Raw genomic sequence first — 27,167 nt, forward strand, 5'->3', positions numbered from 1 at the left:
TCAAGTTTGTTTTCCATTTTGTCTCAATTTTTTCAAACATTTGAATTATTTATTTAAAATTTTTTTACTTAAAATAATTTAAAAATGAAGCATTGACAAGTGTAATAGTTTTAATAAAATATTTTGTATGTTTTCAATGTGATTAATAGTTGTAGTATAAAAAGTAGTCAAGTTGTACCTATAAATAGTTATAAACTTTTAGATACGATCAGGACTTTTTGAGGATTTCATAGCCCATATTAAATACAGTGTTAAATTTATGTGTAATATTTTATTGAGTTGATAAATATGAAAAGTCTTTTTTTAGAGTGGATACTCCAAAATTCATTTTGTAATGTTATAATATTTGTAAAGTTATGTCTTTATTTTATTTAAAAGCAATTTAAAAACGTTTTTAAATTTCTGTTGACATTTTTTTCAAGTTTGAATATAAAAGGAATATGAAAAGGAGGGAGGGGGGCGTTAGTTGTGGCACACGCCCCTTTTCTAACTAATGTAGTAAAATATACTTGTAGACTCATTTCTTTTTTTCAATAAACTCAATTTAAAATTTTTTTTCAAATCTCTTTACAAATTTTTTTTTTTATGTTGTAAGACTAAGAAGATGGGGGGGGGGGGGGGGAAGAGGAGGAGTTAGGCGTGGCACATATCCGCCCCAAATGCCAATTTATGCACCACTTGTAAACGCTGTAGAGTAAGAAAGTATAATTTATACTTTTGAACACAAAATATAATCAGTGTTTTTAAAATTAAAGTATTTATAAATGTAACATTTCACTATGAGGGTGTCAAAACGTAACGAGAACATCCACATTTTAATATAAGATAGACCACTAATATTTGAAAATGGAATGGAAGCAAATTAGAACACATTTTTGTGTATAAAGATAAAAAAATTTATCAGAAAAAATAATCTTTCAGATGAAAAACTTGTATTTTTAAGGCTTGGATGGTTTGCCGAACCCCCTGTGGCCCTATAAACACCCCTATATCTATATACTAATATAAACTTGTAGCCTACTCTTACATCTATCTTTTGATATCAAGTTATAGGCATTTGGATAAGATTTGACAAAGTTATAACAATTTCAGTGAAAAAAATAATAATTTTGGAACCAGTTTATTCAATAAATCCATATATCTAAAATTTGCTACTAAAAACGTCATAACTTTTTTTTGAATTGTTCGTTTTTGATAATTTTTTCATCTTTAAAATACTGTATTGAAGGGCTTTCTAATGATATATAACATTTTAGTATATCCTCAATTTAAAAATTTCAGTCCACGTACCTAATATATATATATATATATAATACAATATCAATAAACTATTATTGATAAATTATATATACACATACCATAAAGTTGACATTTTTTTAACTTAATAGTTTATTATTTTATCAGAGAAATACTTCTAAACATCTTTAACAGAGTAGTTATAGGCTGGAATTTTAATTATATAATTTTAAAAAATTTAAAAATATGATTATTGCTGTAATTTAAATAATTTGAGTCTATACCTAACGGAAACAAGGCTACTTATTTAACCTATTTTTGTAAGGAATGTGAAACCATTGATAAAAGCATGCAACAGATAAATTTGAACTTAAAACCTCGTCTTAAACTTGAGTAAAACAGCCGGTAATATGCACGTGTTTTTTGTTCACGCCAGTATCGTGACAAACACGTGTCTATAAAATTTCTAATTCTGAAAAAGAAACTAGATGCTAGAGGTATGATTAAAAATTTTTTTTTGGCAATTTTTGGTTTCCCATGCCACTATGATTGGAGAAACTACATTTTAAAACTGGAAATACCATTTGAAAGTGTTAAATCTTAAAAAAGTTCACCCCCTAAGCTGAAAACTGTTTTCTCCCATCTACACTATGAGTCATAAAAAAACATGCCACTGAACTTTCTACCACAACTTTGTCAAATTTGGTCTGATGCCTCACAAAATTTCAGGTTTTGTTAAGAATTGAATTGCAGAAAAACATTCGTCTGATGGCAACCCAATTCTAAAAACTGACTGTACACGAACACTCCAAACTTCAACAACAGAAAAATTGTCTTATTTCTTATATAGAAGTTAAAATTAGTTTAAAAATTCTAGGTTGAGACAATAAAAAAGAATTTAAAAAGTAATATTTTATATTAGTCAATTATTGTTCTTCTTCTCTACTTGAAGAAGACACCATATGAGATGATATGGCTTTCCTTCATCACTTGATCGCTTGTTACAGACAGTTTAAGAAAACAGGATGCTTCCCTAAAGTAAATTTCAGAACTTTGCCAAATATAAGCAATGCAAGATGGAATAGCCGAGCAATCTATGCTTTGCTAGCTTATATTTTACTTCCAGAGAATTTCGACAGTCAGCCGAAGGTCCGTCATCATGTGACTTTATTTGTGGCACGTGTAGTGACATCTGGTTTTCTGGTCAGGTTTATAATCAGGATAACTACAATAATTTGGCAGCCGTTTGCAAAGATCACTTAAAAGCAATAAAGACTTTAAGGACTAATCGGTTGAGCCGACTCTTATCCCAACTCAAAGGTCAAACATTTGTGCTGAACGTGCAATTAATGTTCTGCAGGATTTACTTCCATAGTGCAAAAGCATTGAAAAAATTAACATTAAATTTCTTTTGACAAATGAACACTAAAACCTGTATGTTTGTATTTCTGAATTAAAAAAAAACCATTTTGTAAAATGTATAATTGTATATATTTTTATAAATTTGAATAAGGGAGGTGACATTTTTTTAATGTTGACACTTGCCATTGGATTTTTCTTGGTCTTTGCATTAAAACTCCACAAAAAATAACATGGGGATGGGGTCTTTAAAAATTGTCATATCCCTACTAGATGCGCCGGTTGGGGTACATTTCAGTACTGTCGACTAAATCATTTAATTTTAAAAATTAAAAAAAAAAATTTATATAATATCTTTACAATTTTTTTTTTATTTTTCAAAAACAAGTTAAACCATATTTTTAAAACCTATATTCTTCATGAATCAGTCAAAGCGACATTAAAAAAGCATCATTCTTCATAAACCTGACTGTAGTAGAGATATCTCAATACATTACTGTTCGAAATTTTACACAAAATGTGAGCGAGTCAGACAACATTGATCACAATATTGTTTAATTGTTGCTTTACACAGCTTTTTACAAAACAAAATTTATACGCATTAAAAAAAAGAAGTGTTATGTTACTATTGTGAACAATGTATTATAGATCTATTTCGGGTTTAATTTTCTCATTTTATATTTTTAGTAGATCATTTTCTAAGAAGCGGTCAAATAAACGTACTTTATAATATTATAAGTATGTTTTATTTGATGGTTTCTAAGGAAACGGTCAAATAAAAGTTTATAAAAGATCTTAAGAAAAAAAGCGCGATACATTTTGTTTTAATTCAAAAGAAACAAGCTTTATTATTCCAGGAATACTTACAATCCAAGGATTCTCAAAATAGGATAATTGACGTGCGCAAAATGTTTAGTTGTCATGGGCAAAATTTTGGGAGGTAAACAAACCTTTTTGTAGAAAATGTAAATAAAAAGTGTCTACTTATTCATGCAGTATCCTTTATCATTAAAAAAGTGCTAATGGAAAAGGGAATCTCAAAACAAAAATAGAAGCGTTGCAACAATGTCATGTTCTGAATTTATATAGCCTAAAAGAATAGTATTTATAAATCTTTTAAAAGGAATAATTAATATAACATATCCTACTCTAATATCAACAATCCTAATGTCAACAACAATAAAAATACATAAAATCTTATTTTTGATTCTAAAGTAACTCTTGTTGATACCAAAATAATAGATTTGAAGTCAGATATTATCATTTATGGATTTGCTGAAACTTAAATCAATGTTTATTTTAAAACATTTAGTTCTTTTATATACATCTTTTAATGTTGTTACAAATTTCAAGGGCTGAGGTGTCACTACAGTTAAGAAAAATACTTTTTTTATTTTATTTTTGGTTACAACCCCTCTCAACTTCAACTTCGAAACCTCTCAACTTCAAAACACAAAACTTGACAAATAAAGCTACTGTGCAGAGAAACAGGTTGAGTGCAGTACTACCAGAGGTGCGGTGGGAATCGATCTCAAAACTTTTGGTAGAGTGCTCACTTTGTAAGCAAAGTGAGCAGTCTATCATTACATTGCTATTGCGATGTAAGGATAGTGTTTTCCCATTTAAAATGGGAAAACACTATCATTACATATGCACAGTTAAATATGCCACAATCTTTGGTAATTTGTTTGTCCGAAAAAGGACAACAATATAAAATGTAAACAAAAGTTATGGCTTCATTTTGATCTATTCTATTTAATATTTCTGCTGTATTTTGATATTTATAATTTAAAAAAATTACAGACTAACTTTTAAAAGAAAATTTTAATAAATGCCATTAAAGGTATTTTAATAAATAGTTTCTTGCAGTCTAAAATTATTTTTATTATTAAATTATTAGTTCATATTTCCCCCTAAAAAATTTTTATATCAATACTTTTACAGTTAATTTTGTTTCTCAAATCAGTAGGATACACATCAGTCCATGTTGCTATGATTTTGTTATCATGACTAATAGATATATCAAAACATAATGTAATGTATTCAACTAAAAGGCCAAATTGGTATCTTGGTAAAACTAAAAATAACTCTGAAATCATTATGCACCCTCTTCATTTTTATTATTGCCATTAAAATCTCTTGTTTTTTTCAATGTTTGTATTTGACTCCCACTATATAAGTTAGCTTGTAGCAGGTTTTAAATATTCTAGTATCTAAATATTCAAATTCTGTCATCTTTAAATTTTGATTTATTGATTGCATGACTTTCTTGTAATAACTTGTTTCGTTTATTTTATTTTTAGTTTTTATAATGTTCAATTGTCCTTTAAAATAGTAATTTCATTTTTTAACTTCTCGGCCTTCTTTGTTTCTTTAAATAAAAAATTAATATAATTATTCTTTTCAACATAGTCAATTGGAAATTTTATGTGAAATTTTTTGAATATTTTGTTTTAATTGTTTTCATTCCAACATACATTTTGATAATTTTTTTTAGTTTTTCAAAGCAAAAAAATAAGGTTTAAAAAAAAGCAAATTAAAAAAAAAATCATATAAATCTTTAAAAATATGAATATAAAATAGTTTAAATTTTTTAAACCTTTCTGATTTTTAATTAAATCTATATATCACTAATTGGTACATCAATCTCCCGTCATTTGATTTTCTTCATTAATTGATTTTAAGTTTTTTAATCATGATGATTTGCTATGATCATTTTGATAGTGATAATGATGATGATAATGATGATAATAATGATGATGATTATGATAATGATAGTTATGAAGATGATAGTGGTGATGATGATGATTGTGATGATAAAAATGGGGATGAGGATGGTGACGACAATGATGATAATCATAATGATGATGATAAAGGTGACAATGATTATGATACATACATACATACACATATACACACATATAAATATATACATATATATATATATATATATATATATATATATATATATATATATATATATATATATATATATATATATATATATATATATATATATATATACATATATATATATATATATATATATATATATATATATATATATATATATATATATATATATATATCTATATATAAATATATATAGATAAAAGGGCAAGTCTGGATTCCGATTTGAAATGAAGATGCCAAAGTTTGGCGGAAGTGGTAAAGCAGATATATATAGTCCAGAAGTTGATGTTGATGGAAAGTTGAAAGGTGGAATATCTGCTGATGTGGATGTACCCCGTTTGAAATCTAAAGTTGAAGGACCTGATGTTGATGTTTCTGCTAAATTGCCTTCAGGCAATGTTGATATCAATGCTCCGCATAATAAAGGAAGCATTCCTGGTATTGATGTTAGAGGCGGACTCGGATTGAACGTTAGTGGTAAAAAGAAGAAAGATACTGGCGAAGACTCTGATTCTGACGATGACAGCGAGAAAGGTAAAAAGAAAAAGGTAAAAAAAAAAATTTCTGCTAAATTGCGTTCAGGCAATGTTGATATCAATGCTCCGCATGGTAAAGGAAGCATTCCTGGTATTGATGTTAAAAGCGGACTCGGATTGAACGTTAGTGGTAAAAAGAAGAAAGATACTGGCGAAGACTCTGATTCTGACGATGACAGAGAGAAAGGTAAAAAGAAAAAGGTAAAACAAAAATTCTTCTGATCTCGTTTCTCTTTTATATTTTAAGTGTTATTGAATGTAATTAAAAATATTATATTTTATTTTTTGTTGTTTTTTTTAACAGTATTTTATGATTGAGATACCTTATCCTATTTGTTTGTAGGTTTTCTTAAACAATATTAACTTTTCATTTTATATTTTTTTGAAATAATTGGTTTTATTTATTGTATTGTTATACGGTTCTCGGTGACAGGATTTTACGATCCTCTCCAAGTTTTTGTGCTCTCATATATTATGTACAACGACATTTTTACCAGAAAATATTGTTAAAAAAACAAAACATAAAAAGCTAAGTTTAGTAATTTTTTCGATATACGTTTTATATGTTTAACTAGCATCCATCTTTTGTGCCGTAATGCACCAATTTAAATGACTGGTTGTTTTACTAGCATCCATCTCTTGTGCTGCGATGCACCAATCTAAATGACTAGTTACACTATTATGGTATAATACATGTTTTACCCTATCTGCCATCACTAAAAGCATCCTCTGTACGACTAATAAAACTGAAATCTTTTTACAACTCTCACCAACCCTTATCATATACTGTGACAAATCATTGTTTTTACTGTTACACATACATCAACCAACTACAATTGCAACCATTTTTTATTGAACTCCACTTTGCACACTCTGATCTTATTGTCAACGCAAAAGTCTGGGACAATCATCGTGATAGGATACCCCGAGAAAAGCAGTTTTGGGTTAATACAAAGAGAAAATCTAACAAAAGCTACCAGAAGTAAACCCAGAGTGGATCCTCTTTTTGTATACCAGTCTTAGATGAAAGCTAATGATCGCCTTGTGTTTATCCTGTATCAGAAGAAACTCATTCACAATTAATTTTCCAATAGATATTCATACTACACATGCAAGAAAAAAGTACATTTATCACACGGACCACATAAGAACTACTTGATTTATAACTAAATTTATAACACAGACCACATAAGAACTACTTGTAAAACGAAAAGTTCTCCACCTCTCATTTACACTCTCATTAACAGTTTAGATATGAGCAGCCGTGGCGCAGTGGTTAGAGTGCTTGGTTTAGAAGCAAGAGATCCAGGATTAGAAGCTACAGTCTGGGCATATTCAGCGCCATCGGTAAGGAAGGAAGGCTTGCATATCTTTTATTATCCTTTTAATATTTTCTACAATTTATTATAATTAATTTTAGTATTTCACTACTTAGCGATTCTATATTTTTCACTCTGCTGTTCTCTTTTTAATTTAATATTCTTCTCCAAGCAACCACTACTCAGGCAGCTCTACTTGAATGCATTGCATTCAGCACAAAAAATGTAAATTATTTAACTAACTACATATATAGTTTTGTTAAATTTTTTCTAAATTTTTAATCGACCTTTGACAACAATGTGCGGCCGTGGCGCAGTGGTTGGAGCGCTTGCCCTATAAGTAGGAGATCCTGGTTCGAAACGAGCTCTGGATATATTTTCGCGTCACGGTAAGGAAGGAGGCGTGAACTTCCTAGTTAAATGCGGTGCTCTGTGAAAAGACCGTTAGGACTTCTTAGGGCACCTAAAAACAAACAACAACAACAAAAAAAAAACAAGCAGCTACCGGGGTAGAGGGGGGGGGGGTTAGGCAAGTTAAGGAAGACAATCTTTTTACGAAAAGTTTGTTAAAGTATTAAAATGCGCTTTGAAGTTTGTTTCATTCCGCCGTTGTCTTAAAAATTAAAAAAAAACTTACTAAAAAAGTGAAATACTTTTTGAAATAATCATAAAACTTTAGGTTAATATTTATTATGAAAGTCCAAAATGATTTTTTTTTACTTTACAAGCTGTATTTAAAATATATCCATATATTTTACGCTTTTCACAAATAATTTAACAACCATTTTAATTTGAGGCGGCTTAAAGGGTATAAAAAATTGGTCACATGTTTTATAAAATAAACATTCTTTACCATTTATGTATTTATGTTGATTGTAAGTTACTTCATAAGTCAATAAACCTTTCATTCTGACTAAAGTATTTATTTTCTTAAAAAACTTATCTATTTTTCTGAGGCAACTCTTAAGATGTATAAATAATCTCTATAATAATACCAAACTTAGTTTTAGTTTTCATTTTCAGTTTTAGTGTCCCATCGTGCGTTTTTACAAGAAGTCTTTTCGTGTTTTTATTATAAATTTTGAAAATGTTTTTAAAATTAAAAAAAAATAATAAAAGTTCTAAAGTGGCAGATCGAAAAAAAGTGATAGATAGTTCAAAAAAGATATGTCAACAAATAACATCATTGAACGGTTTTTAAAAGAAGCTTGGAATTTATAACTTATTTTGCATATGAAGATGGTTTCAATAACATTATAACTGTTTAAAATGTGTTGTTATTGTGAAATATATTGTGAAATATGTTGTGAAATATAGAAAACAACAAAAAAAAACTTAATTATGACTAAAAACATAATTATGTGAAACAAAATTTTATATAGAAAAACACAGACTGTTAAATTCACGAGTCTCAATTAGCCTCCCTCAATAATTGAGGGAGGCTAAATTAAAGCCCCTTGTTTACATTTTTATACAGATCTTTGATGTTTGTTAAAGAATAGAATAAACTTGTATAGTTTGCAAACATTATAACAAATTTTATTCCAATAAATATTTCTAATTATTAGAAATATTTATTGGAATAAATTTTGTTATAATGTTTGCAAACTATACAAGTTTATTCTATTCTTTAACAAACATCAAAGATCTGTATAAAAATGTAAACAAGGGGCTTTAATAATCAAATATGTGGTTGAAAACGAATACTTTATCATTAAATATAGATGAAACAAAATGCACTTTATTTTATTCAAAACAGCTGAGAAATGCACAAATTACAATCAGGGCCGTCCCGAGGTGATTTTAAGGAGAGGTGACGTATCTGTTTTTCCCAGCCAAAAAAAAACTTTTTTGCCGACTAAGATATAATAATAATAAAAAAAAAGGTCCTGGTTATCTGACATTTGGCGAATGCCAACTATATATCCAATTTTGCAGACTCATATGCCGACTAGTAAATTTAGTAGGGGAGCTAGACAACCCCCTCGGGACGCCTCTGATTACAATTCTACCCTTACTAAAAATAGAAAACACAACTATTGAATGACTTTAAGAAACTAAATTTTTAGGAGTTTTAATTGATAAAAAAAAACTCTTGAAAAGCTCACATAAATGCATAAAAACTTAAATTTTGAAATGCTTATGTCCACTTTATAATGCAAAACCTATGTTATCACAAAATTACCTAAAACTCATATATTTCTCTATTATTCAAAGTGACTTTAGTCACTTTGAATAATAGAGAAATATATGAGTTTTAATAATGTATGAATAATAGAGTATACGCTTATATACTTAGTATAGTTAGTTACCTAGCATCGCTGGGGCAAGTACACAAATAACAAAGTTGAAAGTTTTGTCATTACGTTAAAAACACGCTTTGAAATTAATTTACCATAAAGAAAAATTTACACATACTGAACCCCTATTTGAAAAAAACAAATGTACTCAATATTTATTAAACTAATGTATACCAAAAGATATTGTTTTTTCATAAATACAAAATAAATCAGGTAAAATATCATTTTATAAATAAGTTTTTGTTAAATAATGTTGATGAATATCACACAAGAGAAACAGGAACCTTTATTACACTTTCCATAAAACTCTCCCAGTTTCTAACTTCAATTAATCACTGAATAATACAACAGTTACATATCTAAAAGTAAATCAATTTGTAATCAAAAAAGCTCCTGGGAAATTAAGTCAAAACTTGATCCTGATTTTAAGGAATTTAGCCTAAACAACTATACACAATCAAATAACAATATCTTGCTAATAACTTGCAAATATATATATATATATATATATATATATATATATATATATATATATATATATATATATATATTTATTATAATAAAATCATACAATTGTTTGATTTTATGTAATACACATAAACAACATTTAGCTCATGACCTCATTGTTTAACCAGTTAAATGACCTAAATGTTGTTTATGTGTATTACATTTTAATTATAAAGTACTCAATGACAAAAAAAATTAGTTTTCCGTGACTTTCGTACATGGCTACATACAAATAGTTTCGTCTACAGACAAAAGTTTAGATATTACAAAAATATCTTTAAATATTGCCACAACTCTGGCTAATTTCAATCGTTCATGAATTGTTCATTGGGGTGGAGCCCAATAAGCGACATTGGCTTATTACATCGGCACGAATGCCACCTTTGGATAAAATTTGCGCAACGACTTCAACATTTTGATAAAATTTGCATCACCATTAGCGATTGACCAAATATGCGCCGAAACCGAAGTAAACTGAAATGTTGGGTTCAATACCAAAACTGACATTTCGGCAAATATTTTACCAAACTTTTTTTTTTCATTATCGTTCATTATAATCATTTCATTAGCAAATTATTTTTAATATTATTTTCTTTATTACCTACTGTAAATATTTTTACAAGATAAAAGTAAAAATCTCTCTCTCTCTCTCTCTCTCTCTCTATATATATATATATATATATATATATATATATATATATATATATATATATATATATATATATATATATATATATATATATATATATATATATTTATACTTTCGGTACCTTTTAAAAAGTACCGAAACCGAAATTTCAGTATCAGATCAAATTAAAATTTTGGCCAAAACCAAACTTCGGTCGATCACTACTAATCAACATAGACAATGGGTTCCACACAGCATACTTTCCTATCAGCACAAATTTATTGATCTAACACATTGGTTATTATTGAGTGGACAAAGCAATTTAGTTAGTTAGTTGTATGTTGGCGTTACATCGGCATGTAGTTAACTCCTTATTCAGTCAAAGGTAATTTCATACATGTTTCATTAGATTGGAATAACGTTGAACCACTGCTAATTCCAAGTTATGACAAACGTAATATTATGGTAATATCGCGAGTTCAATAGCTCATTATTGGTATATTGGGACAACGTGCGGTGCTGTGCTTGTTTCATTGTTCAACGACGGCGAGTATCTGTTTAAAGGGCGAGCCAAGGCAATGCGCGTGATTTAAAAAGTTAGCGTTGCATTAGACTACATTTGGTTTAAGCTTTATTTAAGCATTTTCTACTTAATCTTTTTGATGTTTATCGCATTCCAAACAAAAGCATTTTCTCTAAAAAAAAAAGTTTACATGTTCGAAGTAGAACAGGTACTACAACACTTAGTGAACAGTTAGCAGATAAACTAGTTTATCTGATAAACTAGTTAGATAAACTATCAGAACTATGATTTTTTTGTAATAACTAATTACTGGTGCATCTATCTGGTTAATTTGATTATATTATATATATATATATATATATATATATATATATATATATATATATATATATATATATATATATATATATATATATATATATATATATATATATATATATATATATATATATATATATATATATATATATATATATATATATATATATATATATATATATATATATATATATCCGTGGCTGGATAGCTCAGTTGGTTAGAGCGTCAAACGGAATGTTAAAACCCGGACTTCAAACGGAGTGTTAAAATCCGGGTTCAAATCCTGCCACCGACAACTCAGCGCTTGAGTGGTACTTCTGTTTCGCAAAAATGTTGGTCAATAACGGACGCTACTTTGGATTAGTCTTAATGACTACAGTCTGTTCCTATGCTAAGCTAACATTATCTTCGGATAAAAACATTGTATACAAAAATATAGCATGAAAAATTAAATAAAATAAAAAAAATAAAGTAAAATTAAAAAAAAAAAAAACATATATATATAATGTTAACTATATTTAACAAAATTATGGTTTTCAGTTTAGGTTTTTTCAGTTCTATTAACTATATTTCACAGGTCTGCAAATTAATGTTTTTAATTACTTTTTTAATTAGTAATGGGGGAATTATAAGCAATTTGGTATGCTAAATTCGAGAATGCCAACCATTTGACCCATCACGTAAGGATTTTTTGCAAAGTGGAAATTTAAATATATTAGCAAAATACGCACTTACACTACTTCTGAAGGGAACGTTCAAAAGAAAAAAAAGTCTAAAAATTATATAAATTAAATTAATATTAAGTCACAAAATATTTTATTTACATTATTTACAATTATAAATGCTTAAAAATGTCTGTTTTTTTTTGGTTTCCAAACTTCGTATTGTGTTTTTTCTTTTGTGCGACGATTTTCCCTATGCAGCTTCAAGTAGTAGTCGCCCATCATATTTGTATCCCATCGACTTTAATACCTTCTCTCCATTTTCTTCATATCTTGGTGAAAACTCATACCTTGCTCTTCACTAACTGCACCAAGATTTTCAGGGAAGTAATAGTTTCTAAAAATCGAGTTTAAAACTCATTGAGCATCCCAGATTTTTAAAATTGCAAAACAAATTTTTATACGATATTCAAAGTCTGGGTCCTTTAGATTATCTAAAAACTTTGTAATTAAATTATTAACAGAATTTCATGATGACCTTTCAATATCGTTCATCATGTTTTCAAAGTTGTTTTCTTTCATCAACTTACGAATGTCAGGACCAACAAAAACTCCATTCTTCAGCTTTGCTTTAGACAGACGAGAAACCTGCTTAAAAGGTATTTAAATGTCTCGCCATCTTTTGCCAGTGCCTTTACAAACTGCTTCATCATGCCAAGTTTGACATGGAGCGGTGGAAGAAGGACCATTTTAGGATCAACCAAAGATTCAATGAGCACGTTTTTGCTTTGACTTTTTGGTTCCAGTATTTAGCTTTAGCACGACTATTTGATTCACATAGAAAACTGAGAAATTTTGTGTAACCACCTTGCTGTCTGAGTATCATAGAAATTACTTTAGGATCCCAACAAACTGTCCACTCGAATTTCTTGTACGTTAACTTGTTCAAGATCAATGCCAAGTTACCATAAGTTTCTTTTAAATGCACCGAATAACCAGCGGGTATTGATGAGTACTGCGGGGCCCAAGATTTGGTCTGGTCCCCTATCTTCGCACCAAAACACGCAAAATTCACTTTTCAACAAAATCAGAAATATTTCTATGTTGTTTTTGCACTACGATTTCACTACAAATGTAACAAAAACTCTTAGAAGAATTTCTCGACCCCTTTAAAGTTATATTTGAAACGCACGTTACGAAAGTTGGAATATAAATAAATAGATGAAAGGGCATGGAAGAGAGTTTAGGAATTTCCGAATTCCGTTTGGAATTCCGGCAATTGTATATATCCCGATGTATATATCCATTGTATATATTTATAATTGTATATATCCAATTGTATAAATCCGAATGATTTTCTATACTTGCTATGGAAAATCCGGATATATATGATTCAACGCTGATTAATTTTATCGTCATGAGTTACTAAATGTTCTATTTCAGTCTATAAAACATAACATGATCTTATAATAGGTTGGAATTAATAAAAAAATATTTTTCGGCAATGAAGCCCGTTTTGTGGCTTAAGATAGCAATTCCACGGTGTTTTTTACGTTTTTGCAGAACCACCTTGTGATGGAATTTTTTTGGTAATTTTCCAGAATTCAGCAACCAAAAATACATAGAAATTAACTCTTACTTCAAAGAAGAAAAAAAAGTCATAGACCTGTGTACCATAAACAGCGTTACTAGATGTACAGTACAATATAGTTTTGTACAGTAATTGTACAAAGTGTGTACAGTACGGTTTTTACAATAAAGTAATGATTTTACACTCGGATGATTTTACCAGGCAGTTTATACACCTTTCTAGTTAAGATAGTAAATAAAAAATTTTATTAAACTTTTACATAAAACATTACAATAACGTTTTTATACTAAAATATTGTATACTAAAAAATAGTTACAACTTTAATTACAATATCTGTTTAAATTTACACGAATCTTAATATACTATTTTGAAACAAGCTCAGTTGGCACTTCAAACATAAATTTACATAAATCTTAACTCTATTTTGAAATAAGATCTGTTGGAACTGTAGACATAAATTTACACGAATCTCGATATTTTTTTTGAAATTAGATCAGTTAGCACTTCAAACATGAATTAAAACGAACCTCATTTTGTGTTCAATTAACATGAACCTCATTTTTTTTTGAAATAAGATTCGGTTGGGCACTTCAAACATAAATGCTGCGTCATCAGCAAAATCGTTTTTTTCATCAAAAGCCTTATTTGTTTTGCTTGTATAATCAGGAATAAGATTAGAAGTACTAGCGTCATGGACCATCATAGATCGCTGAAACATAATAGATGACTGGTTACTTTTATCGTTTGTTTTCAGCGGTTGAGTAGGTAAACAAACACGAAAACAACAGCTAATATAACGACAGCGCAGGAGACGGAAAAAGCTATCACGAGAGTTCGCCCTTTTTTTCTTGTATTGGTTTATCGTAAGCACTTCGAACACTTATAACTTTATAATTGTATTTTTCTAAATGATAGGCAAAATTATTTTAGAGTAGTAAGTCAATGGCTTTATCAGCTGGTAGTCTAGTTTACCGTGTTTTCTTACAACGTGAACGTTGGCGTTTAATGGCGTCATTTGGCACTACAGGTTTGTGCATAAATCCATCAAGTTGTCCGCACTGACTAAAAGTATCATCGCTGGAAAGTAATTGCAAACAAAATCCTTTAACAACGTTAGGTGAAACGAAGATGGCCGATATATTGCTACCCGACTTATTAATTGTGCAATCAAGTATAAAATACACTTTTGATTCATCATTTTTTAAAACGTGATCTGTGGCGCATGTCACAATGCAGTGCCCGAAATCCACGACAGAAGTATCTTTTCTTTTCCGTTTTCTATCTACAGGTACGGACGTGATCATTGTCTTTACTATGCGATTAAGAGAAAGTTCTAAATCGTATTGAGCTTGAAGACTCCAATTCATAATGGGTTTCGATATCAGCGTTATTATGTTTGACTTACTAATGCACCGAAATGTTTGATTTACTGTTTCACTGTTGCTCTCGAAAGGTACGCAGACTTCATTCTTTTCAATACATTTGTTACTTTGGCATGCATTTAAATTATATTGACACCGATTTCCAGACTTTCCTTGCGGACAAGCACAGCTAAATGAACCGACTAGATCAGTGCAATTTCCTTTATTACAAGTGTTTGAATCCGGAGCGCATTGATTTACGTTTTCTTCGCATGTTTGACCTTGCCAGGAGTCTGTGCAAACACATTGAAACCCGGTATCTATGATTTCGCATAAACCTTTATTTCGGCAAGGATTTTTACTGCAAGCTGTTCGGTTACAAAGTTTTGTAATGTCATCGGTATTTCGAAAGTTTGTAACAAACAGTGGTCGATTCAATATAACTTTAGCTTGCTCCTCAAAATCTTCTAAGAAAAAATCAAAACACATATTTTTAATGTTTGGTTTTGATATCTTTATATTTAGTGCAACCACGCTTTCCTGATTAACAACGTTTATCTTTACTTTTTCGGACTGAACTTGTCCTTGGTTGTTTGTAATATTACAAAAATAAGTAGCAGAATCCGCTGGTATTGTTGATTCCAAAACAAATTCATCTTGAGTTGCATGTTTTATCGGTAAATCATTTTTAAACCATTGATATGTTGGACGTGGAGTTGCGGTAGCTTTGACTGTTAAAATAGCAGTCTCCCTTTCGTTTACAACAACGTTGATAGGTTGTTTCAGAATGGAGGGTTTTTCTACATTACAAATTTAATTAAAATTACAAAGCAACAAAAGAACTAAAGTTATCGTTAAAAAACATATAAAATATTCAAACTATTGATAAATATCTTACAAACTGTTTTGGTTAAAACGGTTACCGATAAACAGTTTACACCTTAGTGTAATTATTTCTTACGAAAAAAAAAGTACCCCAGAAACGGATTAGATTTTCGAAACCACCGTACATTGTTCTGTTGTGACCTAGATTTTGAAAATAATCTGTTGATATCTATAAAAATAAAAGAGAGTTGAACGAGCTGGTCCAGAAATTTCAGTGTTTGAGATAACTTCCAGAAATGGTGCCTTTATAAAATTTTGTAATAATCATATTAATGTAAAATGTTTTAGAAAAAATTGCAACGACCGGAGCCTGGAAACAAAATTAGACCTAAAATTTGGATCCTCGTGTCCATGTAGTTTTTGCCCATGGCGTTTTTACGGGATGGAGGAGGGGGGGTACGGGGGGGAAGGAAGGGAGGGGGTGAACCCCCCCTCCCCCAAAGAAGGTGATTTTGAAGTTATAGTCGTTTTTTTTTACGAATTAAGTCGGCAAGTCTGGTATTTGACACAACTCAGTCGAGTAAATTTTAATTTTGAGGACTTTTTTTTTTTCTTTTTTATAGAAGCTAGTCGGTACTTTTTAAAGATTCACCCTCCCTCATTTTATTTGTAGAATCGCCTCTGGTCCCATGTATGGTTTCAATAAAAGCAATTTTTATTTTTTATAATATCTTAAACTTGGTTAAAAATATTCAACAGCTTTATAATTACATACAAAAATCTCTTCTTGTTAAAAAGTTATTATTTATAGTTTAATAGTTTACTAACTACCATTCTATATATTATTATTATATATTACTATTATAATAATTTATTAATTACTATTATTATTATAGTTTATAAACTATTCCAAAAAATAACTTTAAATTCACGACTTTAAGGTCACAACTTTTAAATGGTAAATTTTTCGGATTGAAATTTAAAATCTGTTGATAAATTTTGATTGCAATAAATTTGAAAAGAAAAAAAAATTCAAAAACATTTTAAGGGCGCTACATTAGGGGTGTGTTCTTAGAGTTTTAATATGATTGGGTCCGATCACTAGGACACAAATAAAAAGAAGATTTTAGTTTTTTTTGTTGAAATTTTGAGTGATATTTAACATATCAAGTTAATAATAACTGTTTTATATTTTACAAAATAATTTTTCACAATAAATTATATATAGTTGTATGAGAGTTGTATGTAACAATATCTTTATGAAAATATTTTAAATAATTTTAGTGACATTTGGATATTAGATTTGGATATTAGGTTTCATTTTTATTTTTTAATACTAAATGCTATTAAGAACTTTTACACTTAATTACAAATATAACAAAAACATATGAACAGTATAGATTTTAAACTTTTTTAAGATTTTAAACTTAAAATGGTTAAAATAAATTAAGCTAAATCAATATCTTTTTTATCAAAAAGCAAAAATAAAATCCTAAGTAAACAACTGTTTCTTTCGAGGATTCTATCTTAATTTATATGTGCATTGACTTGTTTTCATGCAATTCTGTGCATAAAGAACCATGACGTACTACTAAATACGCACGCATAAAATTATCGTGACTGTGAAGATGTCTATTACTTGAAGGAATTTTAAAAAATTTTTTCTGTATGTTTTACCAAAGGGTGTTTATAAAATGTTAGATGTTTTACTTTTACAAACCGCTGTTTTAATTTGTATCACATCAAAGTAGGAGTAAAGTTTATTTAATTAGCTTTGAAAAAGAAAAAAATTTAAGTAAAATACAAGAAGGAAGTGTAGCTTTATTGAAGATTAAAAAATATTAAATTTACAATATTAACTTAAATGATGACTGTTTTCCAAATGGAATTTGTGGAAGATGTTGAACTAGTTTAATAAATAGTTTTATGTAAACCATTTGATTTTTCCAAGATCAAAGAAACTATTATTACTAGAAACCAACAGTTTTGCCAATGTGATATACGCCTTATTGCTAGAAGTAATAAAGACCAAAACTTAACATGAAAGTTCCCAACCGGCATATCTAGTTCTTTTTCGGAATTAAAACCTCTATAGACACATATTTGTCACAATCCAGGCATAAACCAAAAACACGTGTATATTACGGGCAGTTTTAACGCATGTTTTTTGAGGTTTTAAAGTCAAATTTAAATGTTGCATGCTTTTATCAGTGATTTCACATTCCTTATGACAAGTTATTATAAAATAATACTACATTTCTGTAACAGTGAAACCATTAGTATTTTAACTGGCATTCATGGTAAATAGTAATAGTTGATTTCACTTTTTCAAAGTTTGCAAGAATCTTACGCAAATATGAAAATAATAATTGATTTTATTAATTTAAACAGTATGAAATATTTTTGTGCTTTCGATATGAAATTGGCCAATATTTATTTTGTAATAAAAATTGCAGCCTCAACTCTTCCTTGCCTTTGGTGTATAGCTAGCAAAGATGATTTTCAAAATTTTGCATTTCAAGGTGAACATAGAATGCTTGGAATGCTTAGATCATCGGCTAATAATTACAAAAATGCTTGCAGAAATAAAATTAAAAAAATCGAAGTTATCTGCTAAACCCTATCCTAACTGTGTAGAACAAGCACTCATCGGTCTACCAGATGAAACAAAGGTTATAAAAGTTCTTGCACCAACGGAGCTACACCTTCTCTTTAACGATCTTGATTTTGATCTGAAGTGTGAATTAATATCTAAATGTAAAGAATTGTGTTAAAGCAGAGGACAGGTCATTAAAAGACCAAGGCTTCATTATGAGAAATTTAAGGGAGAACATTTTTCGAAACTGTTTGATAATATAGATATTTTGATTGATTTGTTCAAGTCTTTATCACTTTCTCGTCATACTTTCTTTTCTAAAACTTTTTTTTCTTTCTGATTAAATATATATATATATAATTTATTGTGAAAAATTAGCTTGTAAAATATGAAACGGATATTATTAACTTGTTATGTTAAATATCACTCAAAACTTTAACAACAAAAACTTCAGTCATGTTTTATTTGTGTCCAAGTAATCGGACCCAATCATATAAATCATAGGGCCCCTAACGTAACGCCTTGAAAACGTTTTTAAATATTTTTTTCTTTTCATATTTACTACAATTAAAATTTATCAACAAATTTTAAATTTTCATTCCAAAAAAATATGCTGTTTAAAAGTTGTGACCTTTTAAAGTTATTTTTTGGAGTTAATTGGGGAATAATAAACTATAAATAATAATAACTTTTTAATGAGAGAAGAGACTTTTGTATTAAATTAAAAATTTGTCAATTAATTTTAACATAGTTTAAGATATTATGAAAAAATTTTTTTTCTTTTTTTGAAACCAAAATCCATTGAAACCAAAAACCATTGAAACCAAACATGGGACACAAGGATTAATTTTAGGTTTGATATTGTTTCCAGGCTCCGATCATTGCAATTTTTTCTAAAACATTTTTATTTTGCATTAGTATGACTATTATAAAATTTTATGAAAGTATCAGCTCTGGAAGTTATCTCTATTAAAACACTAAAAATTCTAGACCAGCTTGTTTAACCCTCTTTTTTTTTAGATATTGACAGAATATTTTCAAAATCTACATCATAACAGAACAAGGTACAGTGATTTCGAAAATGTAATCCGTTTCTGGTGTACTTTTTTTTCATAAGAAACATTTTCATTAGGGTGTGAGTTAAATGCTATAGTGGTTATATACTAAAGTATCCCGGAAAACATTAAAAAAAAATGTACTATATTTTAATAAAAGTATCCCCACCTCCCTGTTTTCTGTAAAAAAATAAAGTACCCATATGTTATGGTTCATCTAGTAATCTATCACAAGATGTTTAACTATTTCAAATATCCAATAATAAAAATCTTTTATAACAGATAATAAACAGAATGATAGACGAATAATATACAGAATGATAAATGAATAACAAACAAAACAATAAACAAACAATAAACAGATAATAAACAGAATGATAAGCAGGTAATAAACAGAATGATAAACAAATAAAAACAGAATGATTACTACTATTTATACAACAATTTACTTGTCAAACATTTTTCAACTGCAAAAATGTTCACAATATTGTTAGTTTTTTTATTTTTATTAACATGAGTTGTTTGAAAACGAAAAAAGTTTCACATTGAGTGTCCACAAAAACGTCTTGGATTTGACCTAGTATGTTTTGAAGAATTATGCATTAACTCTTTTGTATAAAGTGTGTTGTCGCCAATGTTTCTGTTCTGGACCAAAGCAGGCTTTGAAGATATTTTCTAGAAAAAGGAAAAGTTAGATAATTAGTACACTTGAAAAGAATTTATTTGTTCTTTATTTTTGTTAATTTTTTTTTGACTCGATTGGAATTTATTATTGATAAAATAATTATTGGTATTACTTACTCAGGGGGTTAAAGTTTAAGATAATTAGTAAAGTTAACATTATTAATTATCTAACTTAACCTTATTCTGAAAATTAGGTTATTTATTTAAAAACTTTGGCATATAAAATTAGCCAAATGGTCACACACAAGCAGTGTGTGGCATTACTGGCGTTTCAATGAGGATCAGCACTAATAACTAGTTTATCCCATCAGAAAAACGTTATCGCCACTTATGTTTTACCCCGCTTCTAAAATATGTGAGGAATGTTTTTTTTGAAAAAGATTGGATAATTAGTAAAGTTGATATTAAAGTTAAAAATAAAATAATAAATAATAATAATAATATAATAATAAAGTTAATAAAGTAGTTAAAAAAAAAGAATTCTAGAATTCTTTCAAGTCCAGTGAAAGAGATTAAAAAAATGTTGATTGAGGAAAAAGATAATGCAGCTTACAGAGCTAGAAAAGAAAAGACGAGACTCAAAATTTTAGATTTATTTAAAAAACCTGACAGCAAACATATCTTTTTAACACATGATGAACAAACCAATGAGAGAAACAAAAGAAAATGTGTGAATTAATATTACTTCATTATTAAAGATGGTTGTTATTTATAATCAAATATTTTTTATTTGTTTTCAGAACAGGTTTAAATTAATATTTAAATTAATAATTTTGTTAATTACATTTTAAAATAGATAGCTAAACATTTAGATCAAACTTAAAATTTTATAGATTATTCTTTGAATTAAAGCAACATCAAGTGTAGCAAAAACAGCAAGTGTAGCAGCAAGATGTTATATTGGAATACAACTTTAGACCACAATTATGTCAGCCATTCTTGCTAAACCTAGTGTTAATTTTGATGAAATAAAGATCTAGTTTTTCAGTTCACAGAAAACACTTACAGACATTCAGATTACAGGGGCTAACTTTTTATTTTCTAAAAGATAGATGTCTGTTTCTACTTTTTGACATTAAATTAGTTATAGAACTCCAGGAAAATCTTAAAACATCTATTGTTTATGACAGATCGGCTGTGAGCATCTGGAGAGCTAATCTCTAGAAGCTTTTCCAGATTACAATTATATATTACTTGGGGTTATCCAACTAAAAAAAAGATACTGGAGCAAGCAATATAGCTTACAAAATTATTAGAATACAACAAGTGTGTTAATCAACTATTTGCTTGCGGTTGTAATAAGCCAGTAGTATAATGGGTAAATATGCTGAAACAACTCAGTTGCTGAGTATAAAACTTAAACTATTATTATAAATGTCACTTCATTGAAGGTCTTACAGGAAAAATATTATTTGTGTTTAAAGCATTGTGTTTAAAATTAAAAATGAAAAATGAAAAAAAAAGAACTTTGTTGTAAATATAAATTGAGATAACTGAGATTGAGAGATAACTGAGAAGTCGATTCAGTGGTGAAACCTTTTTCAAACAATGGCCTTTGTTTCTGCCTGAGAGCTGAAAATAAGTTGTGAAAAGGAAGATTTTTTACCATATTTTTTATACATTATGGTTTTATACCATTATGCACCATGGTTTTTATTCAGTTCTCTACTTTCTCTAAAATACAAAAGCTAATTGTGTTAGTAATCAGAGATGATGGCATTGAAGAAAGTAAAAAGATTAAAATGATTAAAGACCTACTTAAAACTTTTTTTAAAAAATTGTTGGTAAAAAAACTTTTTTTTTTTTAAAAATTATTACTTTTACATTCCATATTGTATATACTTAAAATATTCTGATTCTTGATTCCAAAGCAACACTTTTCTGGTTGGTCCAGAAATCCTGGTACCTTTTAGAAATTATTAGTGTTACTAGGACAAAGTTGAACAATCGGTTTACGGTGAAGAAAAATATTAGGAGAGTTATAAAAGGTTAGGTTTAAAATAAAGTTTTTAAATATCTCTCTGTTACAAATGACTGTGCTGAAAGAAAACATATAGCTAATATATTACTATGTGAAGAATCCTACAAATGAAGATCAAAGACAAAATCTAGCGCTTTGTTGTAAAAGATCATAAAAATAAATAACAAGGAAATATGCCAAAAAAATTAACAAAAGCTCAAATTTTATAATTATATTCCAATGCATCTAAGGAGTAATCCATAAATTGTCACACTCTAGGAAGGAGGGGGGAAGGAGGGGTTAATGGATTTATAACGACTCATTTGGGCTTGTTACTAAAGTGTTACAATATTGTGACAAGGAAGGAAGGGGGTAGTCAAAAACGGTCAAATTTATTTTTTAATAATTAATTTTTTATTATTAAAAATAAGTTACTATAAGTTTCATTATTAATTTTGCAAAAAATATTTTTAATTAAAATTTTTCATATTCTAGGGGATTTTGCCTCTGTAACAAGAGTGTAAATAAATATGTAACAAGACTGTATATAAACTCTGTAACAAGAGTGTATATATATATATATATATTTAAACTTATTATTATTGAATTAACTAAACTGTAAATAGACTCATTAAATTAATTTGAATTAATTTGTGGGAAGTTATTATAAAATATTTGTTCTATTCTTTTGTTTAATTTTATTTAGTTATAATATTTTCTAAACTTAATTTTTTATAGAAAAAAAAAGAAATTTGATTTGCAGAACTTAAAACAATGCTTACCATGTATTAACAGTTTTGTCACACTTGACTGAATAACTCTTGGTTTACTTGATGCAATGCATGCATAAGATCCTTCATAAGATCAGGTTTTACTGATGGCAATGATATATTACCCTCATTAGACCATCCAGAAATAAGACTTCCATCTTTTGACCATCGATAGATTACAGGAGAATTACCAGATGCAATGCATGACAAAGAAACTAGATTGTTTACCAAAATTACAATCTCAGATTGCGTATTCTGATTTTGCACAGAGCATAAACTGCTTACTTTCAAAACACCAACTTCAGTGATAGAAAAATACATAACATCACATGTAATAGTGTTGATAACAATAAAAGTGGCGTTGCTTGATAAAGGTTTATCACCCTTATAAGAGAGACACCTATCATCACATGGTTCTGAACTTGATTAGAAACAACTTTCTGGTCAATGCGTATTATACTAAACTCAATCTAAAAAAAAAAAAAAATGAGATGGATAAAAAAGAAATTATTATTATTTATTTATTTTTATATTATTGATTATTGCAAAGATAATGTCGATTATTGCAAAGATAATATTGATTATTGCACAGATAATATGGATTATTGCAAAGATAATATCGGTTATTGCAAAGATAGTATCGATTATTGCAAAGATAATACTGATTATTGCAAAGATAATATCGATTATTGCAAAGATGATATTGATTATCGCACAGATAATATTGATTATTGCAAAGATAATATTGGTTATTGCAAAGATAATATAGATTATTGCAAAGATGATATCAATTGGGAAAATGTCACTGAAATCCAAAAACAATTTTTATAAAAGAGCTATGTGTGAATCTCTAGAGATACAATATATTAATTTCTCTAAACTCAGATACAATATTTTGGCACTTCAAATATGGCTATGAATAAGAAGGGAGATACTGGTGCGTATAGAAAATTAGTCACTGGTAATTTTTCAACTTAAATTCAATGAATGAGATGGGGAAATAAAACAAAAAAAGTAAAAGTGGAGTGGTGGTAAATGTGGAGTGGTGATAAAGTTGGAGTGGTTGTAAAAGTGAAGTGGTAGTGGATAGGTGGTAAATAGGAAACAAAGGAATTGTGATTAAAATGGAATGATGGTAAAGGTGGAGTGGTGGTAAAGATGGAGTGGTGGTAAAGATGGAGTGGTGGTAAAGATGGAGTGGTGGTAAAGATGGAGTGGTGGTAAACATTGGAGTGGTGATAAAGTTGTAGTGGTGGTAAACATGGAGTGGTGATAAAGTTGTAGTGGTGGTAAACATGGAGTGGTGATAAAGATGAATGGTGGTACCACCTAACAAAATAAAAATATATATAAGAAGTCAACAAACCTAGAGTTGTTGATTTTTATATTCTTTTTTACCTGTTTTTTTTTGAATTTTTAACTATTATTTATAGTAAAATTGAAAAAAATAATTTATAATTAATAATAAAAAAAACTGTAATCAATTAAGAAAAATTTTTAAAAAAATATTAATTTATTAACAATATAATCAAATTATCAAAAAAAAAAAAACAATGCTTACCTCTCCACCTTTTCCTAAGTCCTTATCAGTTGCATTCACAACAACAATATCAGTTGTGAGAACATTTTCGTAATAGATTTTTTTTTTCAACATTTAAAATTATAGGTGCATTATCATTTATATCAGTTACAGTAATATAGACATTTGCTACTGTGTAATTATTTCTTATTTCCCCACCCTTCACCCACATTGTCACTTTCAGTATATCCACATAATGTAGAGCCTGCTTTTATTAAAAGGTGATATACTTCTGAAAACTCACGATCTACTTTATCTGAAGTCACAACAGTAATCTAGCCTGAAACAGAGTCTATTTTAAATGCCCCACGATCATTGCTCTCTAGAATGCCATAGTTCAAATTAGCATTTGCCCCAATATCTTTGTCAGTAGCTGTCACTTGCAAAATGGATGTTCCATATGGTAGATTTTCTAAAATTGTTTCTTTATAAAAAGACGAGGTAAATACTGGACAGTTGTCGTTCATATCTAAAACATCCACAATTAAAAAAGCTTCTGTGTGCAGTGACGGATTCCCTTTGTCTCTGGCAACAACTGTAATATTATATTGACTTATTTCTTCACGATCTAGTTCTTTCGAAGAACTTTGACTTGCCCAGTTATAGAAACAACAGAAAATAAGTCATGTTGAAGAGAGTACAATATCTGTGCATTACTACCAATATCTTAATCTGTTGCTAGAAGCTGCACTAAATCGCTTATTCCTTTACTGTTCTCTTTTATCTCTGCATGTAGTCTAACCTCATTAAAAATTGGGTTATTGTCATTAACATCTAAAACTGTTATATTAACAGTAATAAAACTTTCAAGAGGTACTTCTCCATTATCACGTGCAAAAATTGTCAAACTATAAAAGTCTTTTGTTTTTCGATCTAAACTTTTTCTTAAAGAAACTGCACCTGAAAAAAAAAAAATATTTTTCAATATATTAACTTGAAAAATATTACATAAAGTTAACACAAGAATAAAAGAAAGAACAACACTAGAATAAAAGAAAGAACAATACTAAAATAAAAGAATGAACAACACTAGAACAAAATTTTTTTATTTATTTGGTAATAATTTATATTGTTTAGTTAAATAAATATGCTAAACCTTTTTTTTAAAAATAACATAGAAAATATTATGTTGTCATCAACACAAATACTATGTCGTCGCAGATACAAATATTATGTCGTCAACACAAATATTCTGTTGTCTTTGACACAAATAGTATGTTGTCGTCAATACAAATAATATGTCGTTACTACTAGTTAATTTCAATCTTTATTGAATATTTATTATATCATATATTCTGGAAAATATAACATAAACATAATATTTTCAGAAAATAAGTTTAAACTTATATTCTGAAAATATTATATTTATGTTATATTTTTTAAAAATATGTCAGAAATGTAAAAAAAAGAAAAAACAACACTAGAACACAAGAATATACCATAAAAGTGAAATAGAACAACAAGAAATAAGAATGAGGTTCTGTGTTGTTTTGTACCCATTTCATCCACTCATCTAAGAAAAATCCAAAAAAGTACTGATGATGCTAAGTTAATAAAGAATAAACCCTAATAGCCTATTAGGGTTTATTCTTTATTAACTTAGCATCATCAGTACTTTTTGGATTTTTATACTAGTGGAAAAAAAAATCAGAAAAAAAAATTTTAAGTCCTATTAAATAGGACTTAAAATTTTTTTTTGTGAAAAACAGAAAACCGTAGGATTAAACTCCTTTTTTTAAATAAGCTGTGTTTAATGGATTTAGAAATTAAGAAAAATCATTAGGCATTTCACTTGAGTAAATTATATCTTCTATCAATATTACTGATATATATATATATATATATATATATATATATATATATATATATATATATATATATATATATATATATATATATATATATATATATATATATATATATATATATATATATATATATATATATATATATATATATATATATATATATATATATATATATATATATATATATATATATATATATATATATATATATATATATATATATATATATATATATATATATATATATATATATATATATATATATATATATATATATATATATATATATATATATATATATATATATATATATATATATATATATATATATATAACCCTTATATGTGTTCTCAAAGTTTTTTCCATATTTTGTTGACAAAAAGTAAAAATTAAAATGCAAGACCAGAATTATTTTTTACTAATTGATAGACTGCCTGCCCCAACCCAACCCTCAATCGATGTAGCAGCACTCTCTTGCGGATAAGGCTGAAAAGATTGTAGATGTAGCAGCACTCCCTTGTGGGTCAGGCTATTTGTCAGTTAATGTAGCAGCACTCCCTTGTGAGTCAGGCTATTTGTCAGTCAATGTAGCAGCACTCCCTTGCGAGTCAGGCTATAAGATAGTCGATGTAGCAAC

The 27,167-nt window shown here is 28.1% G+C and overlaps 1 pseudogene; it reads right to left on the reverse strand.

Annotated features, from left to right (window-relative positions):
• Nucleotides 1–14,170: 14,170 nt before the first annotated feature.
• LOC136082511 (protocadherin Fat 4-like) lies at nt 14,171–26,222 on the reverse strand (annotated as a pseudogene).
• Nucleotides 26,223–27,167: the final 945 nt, after the last annotated feature.

This window comes from Hydra vulgaris, chromosome 07, assembly GCF_038396675.1.
Source record: "Hydra vulgaris chromosome 07, alternate assembly HydraT2T_AEP".
Lineage (NCBI taxonomy): Eukaryota > Metazoa > Cnidaria > Hydrozoa > Anthoathecata > Hydridae > Hydra > Hydra vulgaris.